The sequence below is a fragment of the Hemiscyllium ocellatum genome, chromosome 21 (assembly GCF_020745735.1).
Source record: "Hemiscyllium ocellatum isolate sHemOce1 chromosome 21, sHemOce1.pat.X.cur, whole genome shotgun sequence".
NCBI classification, from domain to species: domain Eukaryota; kingdom Metazoa; phylum Chordata; class Chondrichthyes; order Orectolobiformes; family Hemiscylliidae; genus Hemiscyllium; species Hemiscyllium ocellatum.
The window spans coordinates 26,618,835-26,643,816 of record NC_083421.1 but is presented as its reverse complement, the minus strand read 5'-3'; positions in this window follow the sequence as shown (position 1 = coordinate 26,643,816).

The following is a 24,982-nucleotide window of genomic DNA, read 5'->3' as shown; positions in this document are numbered from 1 at the left end:
GTAAATCTTTCCTGAAACCTTTCAAATTTCACAATGTCCATCCTATGTTACTTTGTTCCTGATTAATCAGGTCAATGAAGCAAAACAACCGGACTCATTAATAGAACATAGAACATAGAACATAGAAAAATACAGCGCAGTACAGGCCCTTCGGCCCTCGATGTTGCGCCGACCGAAGCCTACCTAACCTACACTAGCCCAATAACCTCCATATGCTTATCCAATGCCCGCTTAAATGACCAAAAAGAGGGAGAGTCCACCACTGCTACTGGCAGGGCATTCCATGAACTCACAACCTGCTGAATAAAGAACCTACCCCTAACATCTGTCCTATACCTACCACCCCTTAATTTAAAGCTGTGTCCCCTAGTAACAGCTGAATCCATTAGCGGAAAAAGATTCTCACTGTCAACCCTATCTAAACCCCTAATCATCTTGTACACCTCTATCAAATCTCCCCTAAACCTTCTTTTCTCCAATGAGAACAGCCCCAAGTGCCTCAGCCTTTCCTCATACGATCTTCCTACCATGTCAGGCAACATCCTGGTAAACCTCCTCTGCACTCGTTCCAATGCCTCCATGTCCTTCCGATAGTATGGCGACCAAAACTGCACACAATACTCCAGATGAGGCCGCACCGGAGTCTTATACAACTGCAACATGACCTCAGGACTCCGGAACTCAATTCCTCTACCAATAAAGCCCAGTACACCATATGCCTTCTTCACAGCACTATTTATCTGGGTGGCAACTTTCAGATATCTGTATACATGGACACCAAGATCCCTCTGCTCATCCACACTACCAAGCAGCCTACCATTAGCCCAGTAATCCATCTTCTTGTTATTCCTACCAAAGTGAATGACTTCACACTTAGCTACATTAAACTCCATTTGCCACATTTCTGCCCAGCTCTGCAACTTATCTATATCCCGCTGTAACCTGCCACATCCTTCTTCGCTGTCCACAACTCCGCCGACTTTCGTGTCATCCGCAAACTTGCTCACCCAGCTTTCAAGCCCCTCCTCAAGGTCATTTATAAAAATGACAAACAGCAATGGTCCCAAAACAGATCCTTGTGGAACACCGCTAGTAACTGCACTCCAAGATGAACCTATACCATCAACTACTACCCTCTGTCTCCTTCCAGCCAGCCAATTCCTAATCCAAACCTCTAATGCACCCTCAATGCCATACCTCCGTAGTTTTTGCATTAGCCTACCATGGGGTACCTTATCGAACGCCTTGCTAAAATCCATATACACCACATCTACTGCGTTACCCTCGTTCACTTCCTTGGTCACCTTCTCAAAGAACTCAATAAGGTTTGTGACGCATGACCTGCCCTTCACAAAACCATGCTGACTATCCTTGATCACATTATTCCTATCCAGATGTTCATAAGTCCTATCCCTTACAATTCTCTCTAAGACTTTGCCCACAACAGAAGTGAGACTCACTGGCCTATAGTTACTCGGGCTATCCCTACTCCCCTTCTCCACATTCGCTATCCTCCAGTCTTCTGGCACTATTCCCGTAGACAATGACGACATAAAAATCAAGGCCAATGGCTCCGCTATCTCCTCCCTAGCATCCCAGAGGATCCTAGGATAAATGCCATCAGGCCCAGGGGACTTATCTATTTTCATCCTTTCCGGTATTCCCCAGACCTCTTCCCTACATACCTCAAGGCCATCCATTCTAATCACTTGTGACTCAATATTCACATCAGCAACAGTGTCCTGTTCCTGAGTGAATACTGACGAAAAGTATTGATTTAGTGTCTCTCCAATCTCCTCCGCTTCCATGCACAACTTCCCACTACTACCCTTGACTGGACCGATACCTACCCTAGTCATCCTTTTATTCCTGACATACCTATAGAACGCCTTTGGGTTTTCCCTAATCCTACCAACTAAGGACTTTTCATGTCCCTTTCTCGCTGCTCTTAGCTCTCTCTTTAGGTCCTTCCTGGCTACCTTATAACTCTCAATCGCCCCAACTGAACCTTCAAGCCTCATCTTTACATAGGTCGCCCTCTTCCCTTTCACAAGGGATTCCAATTCCTTATTAAACCACGGCTCCCTCACAAGACCCTTTACTCCCTGCCTGATGGGTACATACTTATCAAGGACACCCAATAGCTGTTCCTTGAACAATCTCCATATATCATTTGTGTTCTTCCCTTGAAGCCTATTTTTCCAATCCACGCATCCTAAGTCATGCCTCACCGCATCATAATTTCCCTGCCCCCAGCTATAACTCTTGCCCTCCAGTGCACACTTATCCCTCTCCATCACTAGAGTAAAAGTCACCGAGTTGTGGTCACTGTCCCCGAAGTGCTCACCTACCTCCAAGTCTAACATCTGGCCTGGTTCATTACCTAGAACCAAATCCAGTATAGCCTCACCTCTTGTTGGCCTGTCTACATATTGTGTCAGGAAACCCTCCTGCACACATTGGACAAACACCAACCCATCTAACAAACTCGAGCTATAGCTTTCCCAGTCAATATCTGGGAAGTTAAAGTCCCCCATAACCACCACCCTGCTACTTTCACTCTTCTCCTGAATCATCCTCGCAATACTTTCCTCTACTTCTCTCGGACTATTAGGAGGCCTGTAGAAAACTCCTAACAGGGTGACCTCACCTTTCCTATTTCTAACCTCAGTCCAAACTACCTCAGATGGCAAGTCTTCCTCCATCACCTTTTCTACCGCTGTGACAAGCAATGCCACACCTCCACCTCTTTTACCCCCATCTCTGACCCTGCTAAAACATTTAAACCCTGGAACCTGCAACAGCCATTCCTGTCCCTGTTCTACCCACGTCTCTGTAATGGCCACAACATCGAAGTCCCAGGTACCAACCCATGCTGCAAGTTCACCTACCTTATTTCTTATACTTCTGGCATTGAAGTATACACACTTCAAGCCACCTTCCTGTTTACAGGCACCCTCCTTCGAGATCGATGCCTTGTTCCTAACCTCCCTACACTCAAGGTCCTGTACCCTAAAGCTACAGTCCAGATTCCCATGCCCCTGCAGAGTTAGTTTAAACCCTCCCAAAGAGCACTAGCAAACCTCCCCCCAAGGATACTGGTGCCCCTCAGGTTCAGGTGTAGACCATCCTGTTTATAGAGGTCCCACCTTCCCCAGAAAGAACCCCAGTTGTCCAGAAACCGGAATCTCTCCCTCCTGCACCATCCCTGTAGCCACGCATTTAACTGTTCTCTCTCCTTATTCCTCGACTCTCTATCACGTGGCACCAGAGACAACAACTCTGTTCGTTCTAGCTCTGAGCTTCCAACCTAGCTCCCTGAAAGCCTGCCTAACATCCTCACCCCTCTTCCTACCTATGTCGTTGGTTCCAACGTGGACCACGATCTGGGGCTGCTCCCCCTCCCCCTTAAGGACCCGGAAAACATGATCAGAGACATCACGTACCCTTGCACCTGGGAGGCAACATACCAATCGTGAGTCTCTGTCGCCCCCGCAAAACCGCCTATCTGTGCCCCTCACTATTGAGTCCCCAATAACTATCGCTCTACCTTTCTCCACCCTTCCCTTCTGAGCAACGGGGACAGGCTCCGTGCCAGAGGCCTGAACCTCGTTGCTTAGCCCTGGTAAGTCAGCCCCCCCACAAGTATCCAAAACGGTATACTTGTTCTTGAGGGGAATGACCACAGGGGGTCCCTGCACTGGCTGCTTCCTCCCACTCCCCCTCACTGTCATCCATCTCTCTATAACTTTCGGAGTAACTACTTCCCTAAAGCTCTGATCTATGACCACCTCTGCCTCCCGAATGATCCGTAGTTCATCCAACTCCACCTCCAATTCCCTAACACGGTCTTGGAGGAGCTAGAGATGGGTGCACTTCTTGCAAGTGTAATCAGCAGGGACGCTAATGGCTTCCCTCACCTCATACATGTTGCAAGAGGAACATTGCACTGCCTTCGCTGCCATCCCTCTAAAAGGTAAACTTTAAAAACTAGATCTAAAGAAACAAACAAGCAAAATGCAGCACAACGGGTCTTATTATTAGGTTAGAGGAGGAGGGCGGGTGGGAGGCTCTACCCCTGTAGTGCCTCGGGTTCATCGCCTGCCCACTTATATAAGAAAAAAAACCTTCCCCGGTAAGCTAGCGCGACACCAGCTTCCGGGTCCGCTAGGCGCTTAAAAAAAGACTTTAAATTTTAGCCCTTAAAAAACAAAAACTGGACTATACCCGCGACTTAAAAAAACACCACCAGACAGCCGTTACCTGCTCCACCGAGAGAGTGAGGCCGAAGGCTTGGAGCTGCGCGCTTATATAAGAAAAAAAAACCTTCCCAGGTAAGCTAGCACGACACCAGCTAATACTCCCATATATCAATGCAAAATCAAACCCTTCTATTCTTACAGGGTCCGAATATGTCAAAAAGGCTCTAACAGTAAGTTCATCCAAGGTCCTTAAGTATCACTACAATCCCAACATCATGGATGACCATGAAACTGACCATAAACCAATAGCAATGATTCTGAACTCAACGTCTCCTTACCATCTTTGTCTACAGCCTGAAAATAGTGATAAGCTTTAATTTTGGAGAAAAAAAGTGAGGACTGCAGATGATGAAGATCAGAGTCGACAGTGTGGTGCTGGAAAAGCACAGCTGGTCAGGTAGCATCTGAGAACAGGAGAATCACGTTTCGGGCATCAGCCCTTCATCAGGAAACTGATGAATTGCTTGTGCCCGAAACGTGATTCTCCTGCTCCTCAGATGCTGCCTGACCTGCTGTGCTTTTCCAGCACCACACTCTTGACATCGTCTTTGATTTTGTCTGCTTCAAGGAATGTGCTGGGTTATTGTCCCAATCACAGGTAGAACTCACCAGAAAAGATTAATTTTTCCTTTTACACATTGACGAATTGCCAGATCAGTTATCTCAGTGAGCTAGATCGCTAGTTTGATTAGATTAGATTGCTTACAGTGCGGAAACAGGCCCTTCGGCCCAACAAGTCCACACCAACCCGCCAAAGTACAACCCACCCATTCCCCTACATTTACCCCTGCCACTAACACTACGGGCAATTTAGCATGACCAATTCACCTGACCCGCACATCTTTGGACTGTGGGAGGAAACCAGAGCACTCGGAGGAAACCCACACAGATACAGGGAGAATGTGCAAACTCCACACAGTCAGTCGCCTAAGTTGGGAATTGAACCCGGGTCTCTAGCACTGTGAGGCAGCAGTGCTAACCACTGTGCCACCGTACCGCCCGTGCAATGCAGAGTACTGCCAATAGTTGCCAAAGCATTAAATAACAAGCAACACTTCAGATAATTGGTGCAATTTCTTTGCTGCTAAAGGTTCCTAAATGAAACTGTGTCTGACAATGGACCTCAGATAGTTGAGAAGAATTTGCAAGGTTCATGAGGATGAACAGTGTAACACATTTTCCAGGCGTTCACTGTATTGTCCTGATATAAATGGACCAATAAAGCACACAGAGTAAATTGAAGGACTTGTTATTGTTCAAAGGTGAAAGGTTACACACAAAGAAATACATTTTCAGGTGAAAAGCCATCATCATAAAGCCTTGAAGCAGCTAACTGAATGAGTCATGAAAGTATGTGGTCCTCCTGTGGAGTGTAGTAAGTACAGCGCCCATGAAAAAGAAGTCAGTTGGGAAGAAGCAAATGGGCCTCATAACTTTGACTATGAGACAAGAACTCTGAGAGAAGTCATGCCAGAAACTAATGCAAGAGAAAGTCAGATTTCAGATTAAAGTTAGAGGCAGATGCACTTGACTGGTTAAAATTGAAGATTCTAATTGGAAATCAAGGTCAAAATCAGCCTTTTTTTGGAGAAGACGTAATCTAAAACTGAGCCCAAGAGGATCCAGAAATTTCCATAGGTTCAGAAGGCTTGGGTCATGAAAGGAGGTGCCTTTTAAGATTTGGAAAGGTGTGGCTAACTACGATTTCTGAATCATGGAAAACAAAGTAATATGCATTAAAATTTTAGAACATAGAACAGTACAGCGCAGGAACAGGCCTCTCGGCCCACAATGTTGTGCCGAACATGGCACCAAATTAAAGTAATCCCTTCTGTCTGCCCTTGGTGCATATCCCTCCATTCTTTGCATATTCATATGCTTATAAAAAGCCCCCTGTCTCTTTTGTCAAAAACAAACATTGTCATTGTAATGTGTGTATTTTTAGAAAAAGACAAATAAAAAAGGTAAATTTTACAACTATTGTCTTGGAGATTTCTATTAAGGAGGGAGGAATATAGTAGTATCATCTCATGATGCTCCACGTATTAAAATGTTATAGAAAAAAATCAGATTAAACCAGATTCTTTTACTGACCTCCATTAATATGAATGATTTTGTCAGGCAAGATATGACAATATTAATTCAACACTTTATCACTGTCTTCACTGAGCATATTCAAGGCTGAGATAGATACATTTTTAATCAAAAAGGCAATCAAAGGTTAGAGGGAAAAGGCAGGAAGGTAGAATTGAAAGTGACCAGAATGGTCATGATCTCATCAAAGGTGAAGCAGACCCCAATCCACCAAATGGCTGACTTCAACATCTTCAGATCTTATTATGATTTATGCTGAAATATCATAATAAAGGAAAAGGTAAATCAGAGATTATATTGGATAAGAACAGATAAGTGGAAGATTCTTAAAGGTTGGCAGTTGTCAAAGTATGAACACCATTCAATCCATGTTGGAAGGTGGCCTAAGAAAGTAAAAGCAAAATTTGCAGAAGCTCTGGCCACAATTTTATGATTGTTCTTACGTTAATCAGTGCTAAGGGCAGACACAACACCTTGTACTCATTAGGACCAGGGACAAGAAACAAACTGAAGAAAGGGCAGACAGTTTATACAGCATGAGAAGTGAGTGCATATTGTTTGGGACATTGTGGACATGATGATGCAGCTGGAAAGTTAATTGTCAGTCCTTGTTCTCAGACCACACAGGTCAACTCTGATTGCATAGCATGTTGCCATGGGAATGTGGATTTGCAGTTTCCATTTCTTTTTTGATGGAAAACGTGCATTGCATGTATGAAGCATGTTTCCTCACATTAGACAAGGTCCTGTTTATTAACATATTGTAGCTTCTAGCAATGCAAATAACCCACACCATGATCCAGACTACCAATGATAAATTGGTCACTCTTAGCACAATTGTTATGAAGTTGACGGTGTACACTATGCCTTTAAGAGAGAGTAAAAGTTGTTTTGCACTGAGAGCTTGCAGGCACTTCTCATGTGATGGACTAGTATTCTCAGGGTGTACTGGAAAATTGAAAATCTGCAATATTTTGCTAAGAAAAAAAACCTAAGTTTTGGTTACTGTTTTGGCAGCCATTCAAATTTAGCCAATCAGTTGAAATTATGCCCCAGTATATTAAAATCAATCGCGTCTGAATTTATTGATTCTTCTAATGTCAAACTAATGGGATGATCTGATGTTAGGGGTATAGAGAAGCAGACATTTTGAAAGTTAGTAGAGAAAGAATAACTGCCATTACCAGAGTTATTGCCAGCAAATTACTCTCTATCAAAGGTACTTTTCTCATGTGAAACAGAGTTGCAGCAAAAGACCAAAGATGACCCAGGGAGATCTACAGCCAGAGGAAGATAGACACCAATGATGACAGCCGCTGTGTGGTTTTGAAGTTGACGTAAATATAATATGGGTGGTTATTGGAACAATATATTGTTACAGAGTTGGAGGCAAATAACAAGCAATTAGGAGAAAGGAGGCTTAGTGTCGCATATAGTAGTTGTTTAATGTTCCCTTTTAAGAATTAAAGAATAAATTGATATTTTTTCTTAAATACTGGAATTTGAGAGTTCTCTGTCACTCATACTTAAACAGATTACGAGGCGGGGTGAGCTTTTCTGGTGTTTGGTTTAATTAGCAGAAGGATTTACCACCATGTTGTAATAACACAATCTATTACGATAAATGCTGTTCAGTAGCAAAATCATACCTAATGTTGGGCATTGTGCTATGATGTTGGTCATTGTTGTGGTTAACCTCCTACACAGACCACAGAAAGATTCAGAAATGTTGGGTAGCTTTGAGTTTATTCAAACAGCCTCCAAGAGACAGCCTCACCGGCTAAACTGAATTCTGTCTGATGATCTGTCTTACTTTGCTTAGCTCTGCTCCTTAGTTCTGCTCCCAGTCTGTCTGACCTCTGTCCACTCCTGTCCGATACCTGCAGAAAAATCATTCGCCTTTAAGTACCCACAATCAGACACACATACATAGTTTACATTTAATTTTTGTTCCATAAATAGAAATCTCCCATCTGAGGTCATTCTCCAATCCTGTCTACAGAAATCTGTTAATACCTTAACATGGTCAGTGTGGACTGTTTGGGCTGAAGGGTCTGTTTCCACACTGTATGGCTCCAGGAGCCTACTTTAGACTGTTCCCAAGGCTCATACATAGTTCATAAGGTATACAAAGCTTCTCTCCAGTATTTTACCTGCTAATATTGTCCCATAGTGTGCTGAAGATTCACATCTGCCAACACATGTCTTACATTAATAGCTTGTTAGTTGTAATTTTACTGCTGTCGTGACCACATTTTACGAAGACTTCTTTAATTCCCATTACACAAGCATAGGTTAATACAGAATGATTAGCATTCTGCCCCTTGCAAGTGGCCAACGACACGTATGTTGCTTGATACAGTCTCCAGTTGTTGGGATGTATGGCCACTTGGGGAGTGAAATGCATATATCGCATTACTCATTGATGTGACAGACCAAAGCCTTCTGTTTCAGTTTGATGGCAGCTGCCTATTGTTTGTTTACTGAAAAGTATAAGCATGCTAGAGGAAGGATGTTGTGAAACTTGAAAGGGTTCAGAAAAGATTTACAAGGGTGCTGCCAGGGTTGGAAGGTTTGAGCTATAGGGAGAGGCTGAATAGGCTGGGGCTGCTTTCCCTGGAATATCAGAGGCCAAGGGGTGTCCTTACAGAAGTTTATAAAATCATGAAAGATGGCGATAGGGTGAATAGACTCCCTGGGGTAGGGGAGTCCAAAACTGCAGGGCATAGATTTAAAGTGAGAGAGGAAGGATTTAAAAGAGAGCAAAGGGGCAATGTTTTCACACAGAGTGTGGTGCATGTGTTGAATAAGCTGCCAGAGGAAGTGATGGAGACTAGTACGATTGCAATATTTAAAAGGCATCTGGATGGGTATATGAATAGGAAGGGTTTAGAGGGATATGGGCCGGATGCTGGCAGGTGGGACCTGATTGGTTTGGGATATCTGGTCGACATGGACAAGTCGGACCGCAGGGGCTCTTTCCATGCTGCATATCTCTATGACTCTATGATTCTATGGGACAGCTAACTTTGTGGACTGCTCAAATATTTCCAGGCTCATCTGAGGTGAAATGGGCTCCTTTCAGGATCCACAGCTTTCTTCAGGATGGAACTGGAGTGAAAGGATTTCTGAATTTTTAATGTCACACCCTGGCTTAAAAAGGAGAATGAAGGACAAACCCAACAGCTACAGGCTAGTCAATCTAATATTAAAGGTGGAGAAATAAATAGAGACCAGATTACAAGTCAAAACTAATTGCCACTTTAAAAAAATGTATTTAGAAATGAATGCTGTCAAGGATGTGTTAAAAGCAAATTATGTTGGACTCACTTGATTAATTTATTTGATTAACTAATGGAAAAGTTAATGAGAGCAATGTAGGCAGTATTTATAGTAACTTTTAAAAGGTGTTTGATCAAGGGCCACACAATAGGCTGGTTGGCATGATTGTAGATCATTGAATTAAAGCTGCCGAGAACATAATACTTGCAATGGACAGAAACCAGACAGCTATGATGAACAGACTGGAAAAGAATATACAATGATACTCCCACAGGAGGAGATTGAAATCAATGATCTTTTTTTATTTGTGTTAAGGACCTAGACATGGATAAACAAGTGTGAATAACAAAAGGGGAATGGAGAGAATTTAAGTTGTGGCTGTTCTTTCCCCTCTTAAATATAAATCAGTGAGATATTATTTAATTTATCCCATTTCCCCTTTTAGAATCATAGAGATGAATGGCATGGAAGCACACTCTTTGGTCCAACTCGTCCGTGCCAACCATATATCCTAAATTAATTTAGTCCCATTTGCCAGCACTTGGCCCATATCTCTCTCAACCCTTCCTATTCATATATCCATCCAGATGTTTTTTAAATGTTGTAATTGTACTGGCATTCACCATTTCCTCTGGTAGCTCATTCCATACACGCACAACCCTCTGCGTGAAAACGTTGCCCCTTAGGTCCCTTTAAGTCTTTCCTCTCTCACCCTAGACTCATGCCATTTAGTTCTGGCCTCCCCCAATTTCAAGGAAAAGACTTTGTCTATTTACCCTATTCATGCCCCTCATGATTTTATAAACCTCCATAAGGTCACCCCTCAGCCTCCAATCCCGAAGTGAAAACAGCCCTAGCCTATTCAGCATTGCCCTATAGCTCAAATCCTCCAACCCTGGCAACATCCTAGTAAATCCTTTCTGAACCATTTCAAGTTTCACAACATTCTTCCTATAGGAGGGAGACCAGAATTGCACACAATATTCCAAAAGTGGCTTAACCAATGTCCTGTACAGCCACAACATGACCTCCTAACTCCTATACTCAATACTCTGACCAATAAAAGAAAGCATACCAAACGCCTTCTTCACTATCCTATCTACTCGAGACTCCATTTTCAAGGACCTATGAACCTGCACTCCAAAGTCTCTGTGCAGCAACACTCCACAGGACCTTACCATTAATTTTTACTCCTTTCCCTTTATGAGATTGGTTGATGAATGTTCCCCAAAGCCTGGGTTTTGGGTTCAAATTTTTTAAATAAACCGACAACAAAATCCATTTCAATAAAATCATCAATAGATTTTATGACTGAAATAGTCAACACATGGGGAAATTATTTCACAAATGAATCTGCATGGACTGCACTCAAGAAATTAAGAAATACGAGCCAACAGAGGATTAGTTTATAAAATACAAGTTTTGGTAAATCCAAAGAAACTAAAATTTATTCAGGAGGTTAATGTCCAAAAATGTAATTTTCCTTCTTGTAAGCAAACTGGATACTTCTTTGTAGACAGCATCTTGGAAAGAGAGAGAGAGAGAGAGATGGAGAATCCAAGGCATGCTCTCATTTCTGGCTGCAAAATAGTAATAGAATCTCAGAATTGTATACTTAAGCAATTCCACCAGTCATGTGACAAAGACAGACATTTTAGTGAGCTAATTGGAAGGTCATTAATTTAACAGTGCAGCTTACTTCCCCTACCCAATTTTCCATTATGAGGTAAATATAAAAAACATTAGCACCCACTTTAGCATAATGAGTATGGATATTTTCCTGTGTTCAGGGTTGACTGGAAGCAGATGGCCCTCTCCAAGTCCCTTGTGTTAGCTTTAGTTAAATAGTTTGTACAATGTAGGGGTTCTGGGTCTTTGGGAAATAAGATCATGTGATCAGCCTTAGCCATTTTGAGTTCAGAAAGGTTGGTCATTTTTCAAAGAACATTTAAAAGGAGATCTTTGTCTTTCAAATTTCTCTTCTTACCCTCTGGCCATGGCATAAGGCATGCTTTTAAAGTCTACAGATGACACAAAACTTGGTAATGTAGTAAACATTGAGGAAGAGAGTGATAGATTTCTCAGGAGGACATCGACAGCCCAGAGATATAGGCAGACAGATGGCAGATGAAGTTAAACATAAGGAAGTGGGAAGTGATTCATTTCAGTAGAAGGAATGAAAAGTGGCTGTATAAGCAAAAGTGGTAAAAATCTAAAGGCATGAAACAATAAAGAAAGAGAGAGGAAACCTGTGTGTATGTATTTAAGGTGACAGACATAAACTGATATGTTTATTAAAAGGCATGCAGTAACTTTTGCTTTATAAATAGAGACATAGACTTTAAAAAAAATAAAATTATACTAGGCGTTAAAAACAATTGCTTAAGTTCCATCTAAATTTATTTCGCCACTTTAGGGAGAATCTTAAGGAAATGGCCTGTTCCTGTGCTATGTTGTTCTGCGTTCAATCAGAGATGAAATTTTGCTAATGGAATAGTACAGGGATGAAATCTTTCAAATTCATAGTAAGTCAGTTGCAAAAGGGATTGTGGAAGGCATATATAATGATATGATTCACAACACTGACAGGCCTTACAACCCTGCGGACCCAGAGACGGACTGATAACATCTCAGTCCAGCAGGTATTGAATAATTGTTTTTTTATTTGGCACTGTGTATGGCCAATTCACCAAACAGTTCTATTAGTGCAGGAATTCAACCTTTTTTATCAGAAATGCCAAGCTGTTTTGACAGTCAACAATAAATTAAATACATTTCTTTCAAACAATTCCATTTGGCATCTGAGTAACTGAGACATTTAAGTGGATTAATTTAAATGGTTTACCTCTATGATTCTCAAAGCTTTCCATCACTGAATTATGCCTTTGCTATTTTGAAGTAAGTTGCAGTCTACGTGATAGAAATTGAATGCTATGAACAACTTAATTATAATGCAACCAAAATAGAAGGCAAACCAGATGGATCTTTGTCTTTTGAGATCTTTCAATTTCTCTGCTTCCACTGGGTGTTTTGCAGTTCTTCATCATGGTGGATAGGATTCCTCAGTCACAAATTTCTCTGACTTCAAGCATTTACAATGCCATTCATTAATTCATCATCATCTCAAGGACCAACTCTACCATTGACCATAATATGAACTTACCTTGTCCTCTTTGTTTGTTGTTTAACATTTTTAAAAGGTCTCATGTACATCTCATGTGCTTGCATACTTGGACTTTAAAGCTTCCCACATCTAATGTCATTTGAGGTATGTGGTTGAGTCGGTCTCTTTTGCTGTTTTCCTCCTGGAATAGATCATAAGTCTGACTGCAAAGACCATAACTTGATTCTATTCTACATCAAGTGTGACTTTCCCGATCCTGCTTGCAATTCATGGGTTGGAAGGATTTACAGGTTGATAATATCCCTGTTTGGCTTTATTATGAATTTGAACCTAGGTTGGAATGAAAATTGAATGAGAATGAGAATTGGACGTCTGGCTGAGAGGCAAAGATGCTACCTGTTGTATCTCAAGAGCTCCCCATCCCCACCGCCTCTTCCTTCTTTCTCAATTTATTCTTTTTATTTACTTCCTTTCAAATTTAAACAATTTAAGCTTGTTCTTTCTCCACCATTTCCAAATTGGATTTTCTTAATCAAGTATATAATTTTAATATCAAAAATTTAAAAGCCAGGTCACCCTGGGTCTTGGGAAATTAGTACAGATTGAATAGATTTTCTCAACCTGTACAGTAGTAGAAGATTGCAATTTTAACTGAGAATGTGGTTAGTTGTGTGGCAGGACTTAATCCAGGAGAAAATTGAATTTTGATCCAGCATAAAAAATTGTGGAGAACACAAATGTTCATGGTTCAAAACATAACTCGCCTATACTTAAAATTCTCCGATCTTTTTAGCTGCCCTGGCCAATTTTGCCTGGATTGCACTGTTCATACCAATGGAAATTTTGCCCCAAACTACCGAATTTCAGTCATTAACAATGGCACAGTGGCTCAGTTGTTAGCACTGCTGCCTCACAGCACCAGGGACTCAGGTTCGATTCAAATGTCTGTGTGGAATTTGCACATTCTCCCCGTGTCTGCGTGGGTTTCCTCCAAGTGCTCTAGTTTCCTCCCATAATCTAAAGATGTGCAGGTCAGGTGAATTGGCCATGCTAAATTTCCCATAGTGTTAGGTGCATTAGTCAGGGGTAGATATAGGATCTGATTGGGTTACTCTTCAGAGGGTCGGTGTGAACTTGTTGGGCCAAAAGGGCCTCTTTCCATACTGTTGGGAATTTAATCTAATCTAACGATTAGAAATATAAATCCATGCATCCAAAAGTGATTCATGTGGTGAGCTTTCAGTTGACACTGTCCTTTCATCTATGAGGTTATAGGTAGTGTATATAATGAATATAATGGGCGGCACAGTGGCACAGTGGTTGGGTGGTATAGTGGCACAGTGATTAGCACTGCTGCCTCACAGTGTCAGAGACCCGGGTTTAATTCCCACCTCAGGCAACTGACTGTGTGGAGTTTGCGCATTCTCCCCGTGTCTGCATGGGTTTCCTCCTGGTGCTCCGGTTTCCTCCCATGGTCCAAAAATGTGCAGGTTAGGTGAATTGGCCATGCTAAATTGCCCGTAGTGTTAGGGGCAGGGTTAAATGTAGGGGAATGGGTCTGGATGGGTTGCGCTTCGGTGGGTCGGTGTGGTCTTGTTGGGCCGAAGGGCCTGTTTCCACACTGTAAGTAATCTGAAGAAAAATCTAATTTGAGGAGGTATCAACCCAGTCACAACTGGACCTATATCCATGGAATAAACTTCACATTAATACTACAGGTATCAATTCAGTCTTTAAAGTGATAATAGACTGGATGGAAAACGCTTCCTCACTCTGGTTTAATGTGATGGATTGGTATTTAGAATTGTTTCCATGGGACTTGTGATTTACTTAAACTGGGAGTGTTTGATGCTGGCATTAAGTGAAAATGTTATCAAAGAAAATCTACATAATGGAATAAAATAAGATACTTTGAGACTTCTGGATATCAGCATTTTAGTGGTTTATTAGCATTAACATAAGTGAATTATAACTAGGTACTTCACATTGACAGGATCCAATGTGGCATAACTGATCCATTAGAATTGATTCTATGAATATCATTATTCTCTGATAACTGAGGCAAGTGACCATTGGTGATAGGGAAAACTTTACCCCAACTATCAGTCAGTTTCTAGGCCATAATGGCAGAAACAAGCTTCTTGAAAGGTAAATATGGGTTTATAATCAAAAGAGTGAATCCTTAGAAAAATCTTATTTTTTATTGCCCCAAACCCAGAAATTTTGAATCCAATTTTTTAACTCTGTCTGTAGTCCTCTCTGAGATCAGCTCAGTTAGTACAGCTCATGAACAAACATAGGATCTTCCTCATTTGAACAGCGTATTGAACAGCAGGATTGGTAAAATAGTTTTAGCATGTTACTACATAGGTAGGGGGAGGCAATGGCCAAGTGGTATTATCATCAGACTGTTAATCCAGAGACCTAGGTAATGTTCTGGGGACCCAGGTTTGAATTCCATGCATGTCAGATAGTGGAATTTGAATTCAAAAAATATCTAAAATTAAGAATCTAAAGATGACCACAAATCCATTGTCAATTGCTGGAAAAACTCATCTGTTTCACTAATGTCCTTGAAGGAAGGAAGCTGCTGTTCTTGCTTGGTCTGATCTACTTGTAACCTCAGACACACAGCAACGTGGTTGACTCTCAACTGCCCTCTGGCCAATAAATGCTGGCCCACCCAGAGATGGTTGACCTCATCGCATGAATGAATTAAAAACAAATACTTGAATCGGATTGTCTGGAGGTGACAGACTATAAATTGGAGCTAATGTGGGAATTAGCAAGATAGGTAGGGAAGAAAAATAGGGGACTGATAGAAGGAATAAAAACAGAAAATGTGTGAGAAATTCAGAAAGAAACAGTTAAAAATTTCGAGTTCAGTCAGGCTTTTTTCCTTAATAGAAAGAGTTCCATTTGTGTTGCCTCAATAGAAGGAGAAGCCCATTCTACCAGGAATGAGATTCATGTAAACTAAGGAAACTTGGTTATTGGGATCAGTCAAAGATTAAGGACTGATTCAAAAGGAGGTACGTAATTGTGCAGATTCATTTTGTCAGGAAAGAATAAACTTAAGTGTTAGGAGCAAAAAGGATGGAATATGTGCATGGGAAATAATGACTGAAAAGAGAGATTCTGGTGAAGCAGTTTGGATGGATGGCATTGAAATAAATATTGGGAAAGTCTTGAGCATTGAATGATTTTCTATGATAGCCTACATGATTTACGAATGGAGGATGGTGAGTTGGGAACAGATTGAGAGCTGTACATAATCAAGCAGGCAGGAAAGGAGCACGATTAGATCAGCAGAGTTGATTATAAAGCAAATAGAGCGGTGTTTAAACTGCAAAAGCGAAGTGAACTCTTAAAAACGGCAAACAGAAAGAAAACGTCAGTATTCCAACCATTTTATCAGAAATAAAAAGCCACAGAGGTGTATTCCAGAAGATGGAGTGGAGGAGAGCAGAAAGAGGGGTGGACCCGGAGCAAGTTGTATGATATGAAACTGTCGCAGACGGCAGAAATGGATGTGTGAGGATGGTGCAGAGCAAATGAGTGTAGCAGACTGTAACAGCAGCTCTGCTGGCAGAAGTAGCTTCAAGCAATAGCATTAGCTATCAGGGAAGCTATAACATTACTGGGAATGGACCTGGGAACTTTCAAAAGCCTTGAGGTGAAACTTAAAGATGGGAAAGATGAAACATTGGCATTAGGGATATATCACATGCCACCTAGAGATGAAAGAGAGTTGTATGTGCTGCTGTGGAGTTCAGTCTCACGAGACAGCCTGGGGCAGAGAGAAGGGAGATGATCGTACACGGAGAATCTTTCTTTCAAATACTTGAACAATATTGTTTTAAAAAGTGGACAAGCGACCACAAGGGAGGGAAGCAGTGTTAGATTTTCTTCAACACTGAGAAAGCCATTTTGAAAAGAAGGAACATCCAAGGACTCATGTTCATTAAGTTGCCCATTTTAAAGTTGAAACAAGGATCGATCACATCATAAAAAATTTAACTGCTGCCATTTTTGAAGCAGAAAAGGTATTGACGACAGACCCGAAACTGCAACAGATGTAAAAACCACCATAACTCAATTGATTTGAAATTATGTACCAGTTACTTTATTTGTTCATTTAAGCCAACAGCAGGGAACCTCGACAGTTACAATGATGCACAGCTGGGGACATAGCTTGCAACAGTGCTAAGCCAGTTTAATAGATTTTATCAGATAATTTCCAATAATTTATGCAAAATTTAAAAAACCTCCACAACATGTTGCTCCTGCAAGAAGAAATTATCGCACCCTATACATTAGCAAGAGGATGCTGTTCAGCAATAAACTCAACCAGACCACAAATATATTGACTCACCCAACAGTGGGAGTACTTTAAATGGGGAATTCCATTAAGTGTTCCATATTAATATCCCCTGAGCTATCTAGTTGTTGTCATCTTCGACAGTCATGAATTGGGCTTTATTAGCAACCCATGTAACGCAACAACTGAAGATCAATAATTTACTTGTAAATTACATCAACTTAGGGCAGTCAAGAATTGCAGCATAATCACAGGCTTAAAATCAATCTCTTATTTAGTATCTGTATTCAAAAGCAATAGATATAAAACAAAAGTCAATTTCCCATTTGACTTGTAAGTTTTCATTTTAAACGTGTCAGTGGATGTTTCTCAGTGAGCTAAAATCTCACATGAAGAATTAATCCTTAAAAACATGGTACATAAAATGAATGATATGGTGTGAAGGTGGTTCTTTTGATGGTTTTTTAATTCTCCTGCCCAATATGTTAATTCTGACAAAAAAGAGCAGAAATCGCTGGATAACCTCAATAGGTTTGGTAGCATCCATGGTTGGAAGCAGTCAATCAACGCTTCTGGTTGAGTGACGATTCTTTAGAACTGGTTGTAACTAGGAAAACGTGGTATTTATGCTGAAGATCCAGGGTGGAAGGAGGCAGAAGGGGAAGGGAGTGAACACTAGGCGCGGATTTGATTTAATTTTTTACTGTCACGTGCACCTAGATACAGTAAAAAGTTCTGTTTTGTGTGCAGTGCAGGCAGCTCATTCCATTCAAAATGCATTAGGGTAATAGAACAGAGCAGGGAATGCATTGGTACTGCTGCACATAAGGTGCACTGAGAGCAAGATTAACATTAAACTTGAAGTTTGAGATGTCCTTTCAAAAGTCTAATAATAGCAGAGAAGAGGCTGTTCTTGAATCTGTTTGTACATACAAACAGTGATATCTTCTGCCCAACAGAAGGGGTGGAAGAGAGTATAACTGGGGTGAGTGGGATCTTTGATTATATTTGTTGCTTTCCCAAACAGTAAGAAGTATAGCTGGAGTCAGTGGATGGAGCCCAGAGAGAGAGTGAAGTTAGTGGTTGGGCAGAAAAAGGAATGGACAAGTGCTAATGGGGACTGTCAGTAGGTTGAAATGGATTGGCTGTGGTGGAAGCAGCAGCCCATGAGATGACAAGGCATGACATGTGGGGGTGGAGGAGGGGCATGGGAGAAGGTCCTAAAATTATTCAACTCAATATTGAGTCCTTAAGGCAGCAGGGTCCCCAAGCAGAAACCGAGATCCTGTTCTTCCAGCTTGCACTGAGCCTCACTGGAGCACTGCAGCAAGCTTGAGACAGAGATGCTAGCCAGGGAGTATGGTGGTGTGTTGAACCATGTTGTTGTTGTGGACAGGATATAGGTGTTTGGTAAACTGGTGACCCAGTCTGCGTTTCATCTCCCAGTGTAGAGGCGACCATATTAACTTCTAATTATGTTTTGATGTGAGTTGCCTCTTACAAAATGCTGCTACATTGCGCAGTGGTCAGCGCTGCTGACTCACAGCACCAGGGACTAGGGTTTGATTCCAACATTGAGCAACTAACTGTGTGAACTTCACACATTCTCCTTGTACCTGTGTGGGTTCCCTCTGGTTTCCTCCCACAGTCAAAAAATGCACAGTTTGGTTGGACTGGACATGCTAAATTTCCCATAGCAGCCAGCGATATGCTGCCTAAGTGGGTTAGCTATGAGAAAAGTGGGGTTGCAGGGATTGGTTGGGGGTGTGGGTCTGGTTGGGATAATTTTCGGACGGTCAATGTAAGACTCAGTGGGCTGAATAGCCTGCTTCCACACTGGAGGAATTCTATGATTCTACAGAGGGAAATGCTGTAGATGCAGATGATAGTTCTCAGAGCCAGTCAGCACCGAATGTCACAATGGATATGAAATGAGTTTCCAGATTCTTTCTTAGATTCATTGTGAATACATTAAGTAACTGTGAACTGTTGGCCTGACGCACTACACAACAGGGAATGGAGTGACAGGTCTGCACAGTGCAGGCTTTTGCTATTTCAAAGTCCACCTGATGAGCACAGAGTTTGCCTTCTTACATTGTTTCTGAGATGCACTTGAATTCCACGTGAGATATCTGTGACTAAACCTGAAAAAGATGGGCTCATCTCACTGCTGGCACTATTCAGCTGTCTGCACCAGGCTAAACACCAAGTTTACTTTGAAAACAGCCATGTAGTTCTACAGAAAGATACATCTTCCTGTGCTCATATTCTAAAAGGTCTGTTTGCTTACTTCTCCCTGATAGAGAGCCCAAACTCCATGCCTTAGTGTCAAGATAGGGACCTTCCAGGGCTCAACTGGAGCTGGAGGATGACCCTATACTCCTTCACTTTCTACACAGAATCCCTCCAGTGTGGGCCAATGCTATTTGGCCCATCAAATCAACATCAACCCTCTACAGAGCATCCCATTCAGCCCCAGACTCCCCTATCCCTGCAACCCCACCTAGCGTGCACATCCCTGGACACTGCAAAGAATTTAGCACGGCCAATCTACCTAACATGCACATCGCTGGACTGTAGGAGGAAACCAGAGCAACCCAGCACAGACACAGGGACAATGTGCAAACTCAACACAGACAGTCTTCTGAAGCTGGAATTGAACTCAAGCCCCTGGCGCTGGGAGGCAGCAGGGCTAACCACTGTGTAACACCTCCAGGTCAAGAAAGGTAGAGAGCCTTTTGAAAAATAGTTTCATAGTAGGCGTTCCATTTCAATGTCAGAAAGCATTCACTGGTCAATTGGTTCAGTTATACTGGATATGTTGAAATCACTGTTTTACTGATTTCATATGAGATTGGCTGAAGTTTGTTGCACAATCCCACAGAAAAGTGATGCTCTTTGTTCAACCTGTAGAAAGAATGGGATCTTCTCAATCAAGGTGCCTACACAACAATAGGACTGTGCTTCTGATTAGACAAAGTCATGGATTAATCTCAGAAAGAGTTCAGAGGAATTGTTTGCCACTTAAGTATCTTTTGGACTTGTCCCTTAAGCAGGTTATTGAGCCCTAATTCATCTGGAGACCTGATCGATCAAGGAATTCTCAACTGCAAACAAATCCCCTTGCACAGTGGAAGAAAACATCCCAATGTTCACCTCCAGTCATTTCCAGATAGGAGCCTGTGAGTAGAAATAATACCTCAGTCATAATAGAAGAAGGAAGAACAAAAAGAAGCTCACATGAAGACAGTTATCCTTCTTTTAAATTTACTCAGGGGTCATCTCTTCTTTTAAATGATCATGCGCAAGATGAGAACAATTTGTTGGATTTGGCTCTCCTGACTGATCCTTAAGTTGCTTCCACACTGGGTAAAGGTACTGCAGTTCAGAAGCCTTGCATGTTTCACTCAAATGCATGTTTTGAAGAGGAGACTCATATCACCAGCACTGCCTTCACTTTATCAAGGACTCCCCTTTCCAAATAAATGGCTGTCCATTTTCTGATGACTTAACCTACTTACGAATATGATGTTCACATTTTCGATTTGCACCATTGTTACTTATTAAATTGCTCACTACCCTATCTTTCATCTTAGATGATGCTATCATTTGATATTATTATTAGTTGGTTTAATCCTCCAAAGGGGTTTGACTGCACCAATTATACCATTCCGTTTCCGTAGAGTGTTACAAAGTCATGCCTTATATCAGAAATGACTTGATGTCTTTATTGGGCTGGGACCATTGCTTGAGTTTCAAAATACTGAACAACAACATCTCAGTGACTTTAAAAAGCAGCTTCTAAAATGGATTGGGCATTCAAATTTCCTTTCCCTGCATGTTACAAAAACATTGCAATGGAGGCAGAATGTAGCAGATTCCATCAGAAATAATCATCTTTGAGAAATACGAAAGTACAATCTCCTGATCCACAAATAAAACATGCAAATGACCTATGTATTCAGCAAGGTTTGGGAAGAAGTTTTTCGATGTAATCACTTTGAATAATGGATCCTGGCAGAGAAGGTAACTCTTCCAACCATGATCTCATCAAGTTTAAACCATGAAAGTGGAATCATGCAATAGCTATGTTTGGGTAACTAGTAAGAGGGCATCATGTGATGAGCTAATAAATTTCCCCAACTGTATATTAAGAAATTGGCTTTCTTCAGTCCACAGTACAGAAGGAGGAGAGATGCCAATGAATCAGCATCCCAAGTTGAGTACTTTCTTTCACTCTCTCTCCCTAACCATCCTGCAAACCCCAGAGCCATATCCATTATGTGATCATCTACAATCTGCAGTTTCAGTTTTAAGAATCAATCCAACCTTTGCTGTCTCCAGAAGAAAATAAATTTGTCACAATGCTAATTCATAAAAAGAATCTAGGTCATTCACCTACAAGATTTATATGGCACTGAGTTTTATTGGATTTTGGGAATAACATATTCTAGTCACTCAACATCATTGTGTGTGTGTGTGTGTGTGTGTGTGTGTGTGTGTGTGTGTGTGTGTGTGTGTGTGTGTGTGTGTGTGTGTGTGTGTGTGTGTGTGTGTGTGTAAAATTGAGCTTTGGAATACATGTGTGAGGGGTGGAGCATTTTCTTATTTTATTACATAGGTGGTAAATACAATAAAAGCTGATCTACTTTCTTTTTAAAAAAATTACAAGGAAACATGTCTATGTATATTTTATACAGTTGCAACATGTAAACAGTTAAACACAGACTGAGTTGATGATATTCTCTTTATAAAAGAACCTGTTGCTAACAAATGGTGAGTGAAAAAATCTGAAGCCATTTCTCTACATTTTACTTGGAGTTATGAAGATGTGGTTGTACTGTACTTTTAAGAGAGTTAAAAGCTACCTGAATAGCACCACCCTGTTCTAAACAAGGTATAATGCAACATGTGGTTCAGTAGCTAGGGTAGCTGATTGCCTGGAAATGAAAACACATTGTCAAATTAGGCCAATCAGTTTAAGTTATACCCCAAAAAATACCAAATACCAATCAAGTTTGAATTTAGTATATTGACGATCTTAAAAGCCAGTAGTGACACAATCCAATGCTTTGGGGTTATAAGATCGGGGAAAATTAAACAGTCGGGAGGAGAAATGCCAAGCCAACGACATCTGCAGACTGCTCGTAGAATAGCTCCCTTAAAGGTACCTTTGTTATTCAGTAACCTGTAGAACAGAAATCCCTAAGAAGAAGAAAAGAAGACCGAGGAAGAGAAAATTTGACATCTGGCTGGTTTTGAAAACTTGACATTTTGGTAAATCTTAACTGGGGGTTTTATCAGACTAGTATTGTAGAAGAGGAAGGTAAAGGATCGGTTTGAGGAAGGAGTTGTCAATAGTTGTTAGTTAATTATTGTCTATTATATCTTAAGAAATAAACTTGTTAATTTTTACTTTAAATAGTAATTGGCCTCTCGAATTTTCACAGAGTACTGCATGGGATAAATCTTTTCTGTGTTGCTGGTTTAAATTAAGCAGGAGGGTCTCGTCATAAATATAGGATTGTATTAATCTGCTCTTTCCCATTAATATGTCCCTTTATTATAATCATTTCTCCTGTGTGTCTCCACTGTTATGCATTTTAAAAATTCCAGAATTAGAAAGAACAAAACTGGAACAAATCTCTGATGACAAAGGTCTGCAATTTATAAATATTTGTGGGAAAATAAGTGATCAACAAGAGGGAATTGAATTATGTGTAATTAGGTGTGTTTCTCAAAATATAAATTGCAAAAGTCTTCCAGTGTTCACTTAACAATTTTGGTGTGAGTCTAGACTTTGTATTCCCAATTTTTTCTTAAGAACCACAAAGGTCTACTCCAGAGATTTAAGCACACCGTTCCCTAATGCAGGACTAGATTTAGATTTAATTCTATTGTCATGTTTACTCAAGTGCAAGAGTACAGTGAAAAGTGTCCAATATTGCCACACACAGCACTATCTTAGTTGCAAAGGTTTGTGAGTACAAAAATACTCAGGTACAAAGCAGTAAAAGAAACAAAATTTAAAAAGTTAAGCATTACAGACCTTCATAGAATGAGTAGGAAAATAAAGAAATAAATAAAGAAGTTAATTTTAAAGTCCTTCTTAATATAAACTGGAAAAAAAAGTTAGAAGTTCAATAGAAAACAGCAAGGATTGCAGGTGTTGGAAGTTAGAGTCAGTAGATGTGAAGCTGGAAGAGTACACAGGTCAGACAGCACTTGAGGGTCAACATTTTGGGCTGAAAACCTTTGTCAGTCCTGACATTGTCTGGCCTCCTGTGCTCTTCCAGCTTCACATCTATTGACTAAAAGTTCAATAGTCTTTGATGAGTGCTTGGTAAAAACAAGGTCTACAGATGCTGGAAACCAGAGTCTAGGTTAGAGTGGTGCTGGAAAAGCAAAGCAGGCCAGGCAGCATCCAAGGAGCAGGAAAATCGATGTTTCGGGCAAAAGCCCTTCGTTAGGAATAGAGCTTTGATGAGTGCTTGCTGGGGCCCAATCTCCTCCATTTAGTTCATTCTCTGGGAGACTTCAGCTGCCTGCTCACGATGCCACTGCAGATACTAAGGATGTCCATCACTGCCATTGCTGCTGCTACCTTTAAAGCTACCACCTCTGATCACCTCCTGCTGCCTCCGGAACATATCCGGCAGGACCCGCTCACAGTCTCTGATCTATGTTATGCTGTTGGTGAGGAGGGTGGGCAGTACCTTACTGATGAAATGGGAGAAAGTGAGGACTGCAGATGCTGGAGATCAGAGTCAAAGAGTGTGGTGTTGGAAAAGCACAGCAGGTCAGGCAGCATCCGAGGAGCAGGAGAATCGACGTTTTGAGCATAAACTCTTCATCAGGAATGAGGCTTGTGGGCCAAGGGAGCTGAGAGATAAATGGGAGGGGGTGGGGCTGGGGGGAAGGTAGCTGGGAATGTGATAGGTTGATGAAGGTGGGTGTGAAGGTGATAGAGCGGAGAGGAGGGTGGAGCAGATAGGTGGGAAGGAAGACAGACAGGTAGGACAGATCTAGACGGTGGTGCCGAGTTGAAAGGTTGTGACTGGGACAAGGTGGGAGGAGGCGAAATGGGGAACCTAGTGAAACCCACATTGATCCCATGTGATTGGAGAGTCCCAAGGTGAAAGATGAAGCGTCCTTCCTCCAGGCATTGGATGGTTAACGCTTGGAGATGGAGCAGGCCCAGGACCTATATGTCCTCAGCAGAGTGGGAGGGGGAGTTAAAGAGTTCAGCTATGGGGTGGTGGGTTTAGTTAGTGTGGGTGCCCAGATTAAATGTTCAAATGAGACCATTACTATCTCTTGGCTTGCCACACACTTGCCTTTATTGGTCAGTGCATTGAGTATTGGAGTTGGGAGGTCACGTTGCAACTGTACAGAATATTTGAAATATTTTGGAATCCTGCATTCAATTTTTGTCTCCCTGCTGTAGGAAGGATATTGTGAAACTTGAAAGAGTTCAGAAAAGATTTACAAGGGCGTTGCCAGGCTTGGAGAGTTTGAGCTACAGGGAAAGGCTGAATAGGCTGGGGCTGTTTTCCCTGGAGCATCGGAGGCTGAGGGATAACCTTATAGAGATTTATAAAATCATGAGGAGCATGGATAGGGTAAATAGACAAGATCTTTTCCCCAGGGAGGGGAGTCCAAAACTAGAGCGCATTGCTTTAGGATGAGGGGAAAAGTTTAAAAGGGATATAACTGGCAACCTTTTCAGGGAGGAGGCAATGAGTGTATGGAATGAGCTCCAGTGGAAGTGGTGGAGGTGGGTACAATTACATTTAAAAAGCACCAGGACAGGTATATGAATAGGAAGCATTAAATGAATACGGGCCATATGCTGACAAACAGGACTAGATCGATATGTGATATCCGGTCGGCATGGAC